The sequence below is a fragment of the Felis catus genome, chromosome C1 (assembly GCF_018350175.1).
Source record: "Felis catus isolate Fca126 chromosome C1, F.catus_Fca126_mat1.0, whole genome shotgun sequence".
Lineage (NCBI taxonomy): Eukaryota > Metazoa > Chordata > Mammalia > Carnivora > Felidae > Felis > Felis catus.
In genome coordinates, this window is record NC_058375.1 from 199923691 (window position 1) to 199929799 (window position 6109).

The window sequence follows — 6109 nt, forward strand, 5'->3', positions numbered from 1 at the left end:
GCATCAAAGACCATTCCATCTAGCTCTAGTATTCTACTGTTCATGAAAAGAAATCAAGCACTATTGTCAAATCATCCAATCATTCCAATGAAGAAAAAAGAATCCAAAGAAGGGAATATACAGATCTTGTTATTGTGGATCTTTTTGTGTAATCCCCTGGGACCCTTTGGATATTATTGCATATCGTTTCCTTCCTGATAGTAATGGATTTCAGGACACACTTATCCTTCCACAGTGTTCACTCTTCACCAATGTAGCATAAAAATGCACAGGTTTAACTGTTTCTTTGTGTTTCTTTGGCTCCCATGTCACATAAGACTTACATTAAATAAATTTGTTGGCTTTCGTTTATTAATATATCTTGGTCACTTTAACTTTCACACCCAGCCAGCAACCCTAAGGGGATTGAGAAAAACTTTTCTCTCTCCTGTAATACACACAAGTATTTTCCTCGATTATGTTTTTGTAAAAATCTTTGTTCATAAAATATTTTCATTTAGTATTCAAGCTAGGATTAAAGGTGAGTATTATGGTAACCCTAACAGTTCTTAAGAAGTCATTATGATGTCCCAAATGTGACCTATTCATGGCACTTCAATTGATTCAGTTCAATTCAACCAATTTTATTCTGTAGCATTTTCCCAAGTGCATCCCTGTAAACATTACATTAACTCATGGAAAATGGGCTAGAAATTCCCTTCCAGTGGAAAAGTTAATGCCATGAATGACTAGGCCTGCTAATTAATAATTTTAGAGGTTATGGTGAAATGTTCCTTAGTAGAAAATTCCATTTTGGAAGAACAGAGTCCATTTTTATTCATGATATAAAACTTCTCATATCTCTAAAGGCTTAAATCAGAAGCTGTTGTTGGTTGACTTTTTAAAATCTTTCTCCTAGAAGAACAGTAAAAAGTATTGCCTTTTATAATAATTCACCAGCTAACAGTCCATATATTCATCAAATTAAAAAAAATGTCATAAAGAAAATTCAAAATATACTAATCAAGCAAACCTAAGCAAGTTTGCATATTTTTACAGAAAATTAGATTAGTCAAAGTAAGACTCAGAGAATGTTCCAAATCTCTGTCAACTGGGTTGTTTGTAGGTTCATCAGAAGAGGATTTAAATGACCAAGAGGAGGGGGCAAGGAAGGAAGAATCTCCCAATGCTTAACTACTTGCAGGTGCTATCTTAGCACCCAGCCAATAAAGAGTTATAAACAGTACATTCTTTGTTTCATGTTGAGGTTCCTCAGTATACACAGTGAAATTCAGCAGGGTTACTTTCAGCATATGACAACTGGGACCAAAGGAACAACTTATAGAGGACAAAAAATGAGAAAGTGGCACTTGGAGAAAGAATTTGGTATCAAGAATTAAAAGGAATGACCTCTTATAACCATCCCTAGGATAGCCAACTGTAATATTTATGTGCTAATAAGTACTTTTGCTATAGCATTTAATCTGTTCAGATATTAGGTCAATAAAAGCATATGCTGTGTTGTGTTTTTTCCCCCCAAAGTTGCAAATGCACAAATTTGCCAAAATTATCTAAAGCTCTCCCAAATAAAATCAGTGTTTTTTTTCTCTTTCTAAGAATTGGAAGGAACAAACTTCAGGCATGATTAACTAATTGTGACAGACTATACAGACATGAACACTAAGCATATGCATGTCATAGGTATATAGGGTGTTCTATTGTGATTAAGTAGAATTAGGAGCAAGGTTTCTCTAGCATATTGAAAATTAAGCTTAATTGTAGTTGGGTTAAATGGCAGGTAGTTGTGTGTTTTTTGTTTTGTTTTGTTTTGTTTTTTGTTTTTAGTTTTTGCCATTTTCCTACATATAATCTATTTTTAGTTTTTGCTATTATCCTACATATAACCTATTATATGATTTTGGCACCCATTCTTTTATTCATTCATTCAGCGATGTTTATTGAATACTTACCATGCTAGGCAATATGAACACAAGTAATAGGGCCGTCAAGATCCTCACTTTTGCATTTCTGTGGGGGAGACAAACATTAAACACACAACTGAGGAAAATTAATGACAGAGACTCAAAAGGTGAGAAAGAATCACCACATGATGAATTAAGGAAAAAATATTTTCAACAACCAGAAAAGACAGAGGCTGGTGTGACTGGAGTGAGGTAAAGAGGAGGGTACTGTAAAATACATAGGAGGGGCAGGGCCATGCGGAGTTTTGTAAAATCTGGGGGAAAGTTTGGATTTTACTCCGATACGATAGAATGCCATTGTGAAGGTTTTTAATAAGAGAGTACCATGAGAAAAATCTCTGTTTAACAATGATATCTGACAGCTGTGTGGAGAATATATTTGAGAGGTACTTCAATTGAAGAAATAAAGATACAGATTAGGGAACTATTTCAGTAATTCAGGTCAGAAATGTTGAACAAAAGTGTGTTTTGTAGGTAGGACCATCAGTATTTGCTCAAGATGACCCCCAGACTCTGACTTTGGATGGAAAATGACTGTGCCATTTCCCAAGGTGGGGACTACTGGGTGAGGTCAGGTAGATGGGGGTGGCAGTGGGATTAGGGAAAGCATTGAGAATTCCATTTTGTATGAGTTCTCCAACTGCAATTGGGTGTTCAAGTCTGAGGCTGAGAATCAAAGTCAGGCTAGAGATATAAATTTGGGAATTTCCAGTATATAGAAGGTATTTAAATTAATGTGAATAGAATTTACTTTCACTCTAACTGAGCCTCTAATGAAGAAGAAAGAGGGACCAGAAAGGAGTTTTAATTATGCCCATATGTTTTGGTTGAGAGAAGGGGAGGAACCCATGAATTAAACCATGCAGGAGAGGCTGAAGAAAAGTGACACAGTGGGAATTGTGAAGAAGTAGGTTTTAGGAAAGAGAGTACTCAATTAATATTAAACATGTTAGAAATTGTAGTGCAGGAGAGACACTTTGTAACAACTAGAAGAAATCAAAATTTTAACCTTTTATTCCCACTTATCCATTATTTGTAATCAATATTAATATTAAAAGCTTTCCCTGTACATATAGACTAATAAAGTACCTGTGTCATCATCATACTTACCCACATTCATATATATTCACACAGATTCTGGACCTTGCAATAATTTGAATTCCAAAATTCAAGTTCCCTGTTCTGTTCAAGTGTTCTACCCAGACAATCATGCCCCTCTCCCCACCCTCTACTCCAGAATTCTGAGCCCTAGCTCAGTGGGTTCCTTGGGAAGATAGCATGGCCATTTTTTGCTGGCTGAATAGGCCTGAGGAGATGAAGAGAAGGTCAAGATTTGTGGCACAAAAGAGGGACCGGGGACACACAATTCAAATGGGCTTTATATTGCAGACATCATAACTCAGAGGGATCAGAGGAGAAAGACAGCAGTGAAGGAAAGGAGCTGACTGAATTCTCTCCAACTCTGTAAAGTAGGTTTTATTTTTGTGGGTTAGCTAAATCTAAATCTTAGTAAGAGAGTATAATACACTGCGAGTAAGAATCAATTAAACAGAATCTCCCTTGAGAAACAACAAACACAAGGGTTGCCAGAGAACAGCAGGAGAGACCATTTTAGGGAATATTTCAGCCGGGAAGTTGTATTCTCTCCACCATGGATTTGAGGAGTCTATGAAACTCCACCCAACACAGCAGAAAAGATAAAGAAGGCATTCTCCCGGATTACAGTAATGTAAAACCTTCAGCTTCAGCATGAATATGTGAAGTAGAAAATGCGTGGGCTGGGGGTTGGGCACTTACAGAAACACAGCTGATGAAAACTCTATGTTTATGTCTAAATTGTGAACAATTGGTTACAGACTGAGAATTCATGCCTGTAACATGTCCACTGTTTGGCAGGAAAGTGATTCCTTTCTCCATAGATTAGCATGTGACACAGAAGACACTGACAGGGGACCCAGAACTGGAGTGACCTTGGAAGAAGGTGACCTGAACAGGAACCAGTATAGCCACGTTGCCTTGACCACACCCTCCCAAGGGTTATACAAGTGTCTCTGTGAGGAGGGACAAACATTGAACTCCAAAAATGGTGGGAAAGAGTTATAAAACAACAAGTCACGAGCTGTTATAAGTTATAAAACCATAAGGGAACCTACAGAATGTCAGAGGAGGAAGGAGGAACATAAAGGGGACCCTAAAGATGCAAATGACAAACTTCAGAACCAGCTTTTTATTTTGTATGTACATGCTGATGTGTACTTTGTTCTAGTTCCAAAAAGATAGGGAAGTATTTTTAAATTTTGGTTAATGCTCCCCACTTCTTTTTCCTCCCCCATATAATCTATTCCTTAAATCTTCCAGGGTCAAGGAGACCTAGAGAAACTATGTGATCGAATATTTGATTCAGGGAAAAATTAACCTTAGCAATACAGTTAGAAGTTTATAATTCAGGCAGCCATGATAATTACATTACTTGTTGATACTGACGACTTGGCTGAAGCTTCTCCTCTCCAACTTTTTGTAGCGGACAGAGAATTCATGACCCAGCTGGTTAGGGTATCTTGTTTGAGGGCTTTCACTCCAGCCTATCAGCTGATAGAATGCTGGAGATATTAGACCACCTCTGGGATTCTTTTTCAGCCTTGTTCCCTGAAACAAGAATCAAAAACACATGTATAGGAGAATGAGGGACCCAAGGATCCAGGGCTAAAGTGTAATGTAATAACATGAGTGAATGACCCAAAGCATGAATCTTCTCATTATGTTTCTAGGTCTATAAAAAGTAAATGGCTACAATCCTACATTGGACACTACAATCCTATAATGGCTACAATCCTTTCATTGCAGGGCTGAAAACAATGTTTTATTGGCATAAGATTATGTATTCAACAAAAGAAAGGTTTTTTTGAGTAGAAAGTAGAGGGTGACATCGACTATTTGGATTATCTAGCCACATTGCTTCAAGATGAGCTTTTTCCCCCTACATCTTATGAAATCCCTTTGAGTTAATTTGTATTATATTAACAAATATTCTAATGATAAGCCACTTTAGTAAAACAATTAAGTTGTGCTATTAGGACAAATACAAACAAGTAAAATCATGCTGACCTTTTTTGTTAGCTACATAATTTGTTGACATTCCCCTTGGCTTTAGAAGTCTGTTTAGTAATTGATATCTTAAATGAAGTCTGCACTAAACAAGGGGAAAAAGAATGGAAAAATGTCTTTTGAAGTTAAGTACTGTTAATGGTCTGGATTTCAAGGCAGTTTCTTTAATTAATTGTGTGCCTGTACAATCTGATTACATTGATTACAAAACATTACTTGTTTTACTCCTTGTCCTGTGATATCTATCTATCTATCCATCTATCTACAAATATATATATATATATATGTATATATATATATACAAATATATATATGTATATATATATACAAATATATATATATATATATAGCTCTGTATCTCTTTCTTTCTCTCCTTCTCTCTCCTGAGTTGAATTCTGATGTTCTTTCTATATTTGCCAAAGGTATAAAAGAGAGAAATGCCCTAAAAGTATATATTTTTTGTACATAATTTTTTTCCTAATGGCTCAAAAAGTGTGTAGGTGGAGGGTTTGGTTTTACCCTGAATGAATCATATCTTTAGAATCAACTAGTTCCTAGTGGAAATGATTGTGGGGGATTATTCTCATTTTTACATGCTGAATCTACTGTTATAGAAGCTCTGGGCTGATTCCCAACTTAGTCGCTGACTCATTAGCTGTTATTTTCCCCCACAGGATGTGAGGAGGTGGTATGTCTGGAAGCCATGAACATCCCTAAAGCATCACCCTACCTAACCCCAGGACATAGATTGAGTTTTCTGCAGTACATGGCAAGGACTGGCCCTGTATTTCGTCTATTCCTTCTGGAAGCTGAAATAATAAACCATTGTGAGGATGGGTGTAATCGCTTCCTCTTCAACACAGTTAGATAGTCTATTGCTAAATATTCTATCCTCCTGCCTGTAGTTCATCTCATTTATTCACTCTTTTCTACAATTAGCATATTGGTAAACTTTTGTATGTAGTGGAAAGCATGTCGGAATTATGTGCACGTATAGAGTAAGAAGCTTATAGTCCTTGGAACAGGTAGAAACCTGAACTGAA

The 6109-nt window shown here is 36.4% G+C and overlaps 1 long non-coding RNA gene across 1 annotated transcript; it reads left to right on the forward strand.

Annotated features, from left to right (window-relative positions):
- The first annotated feature begins 3068 nt into the window (after positions 1-3068).
- On the forward strand, positions 3069-5900 carry LOC109503172. The gene is made up of 2 exons (XR_002162072.2): positions 3069-3430; positions 5741-5900. It is a non-coding gene; the product is annotated as an uncharacterized LOC109503172 (long non-coding RNA).
- Positions 5901-6109: the final 209 nt, after the last annotated feature.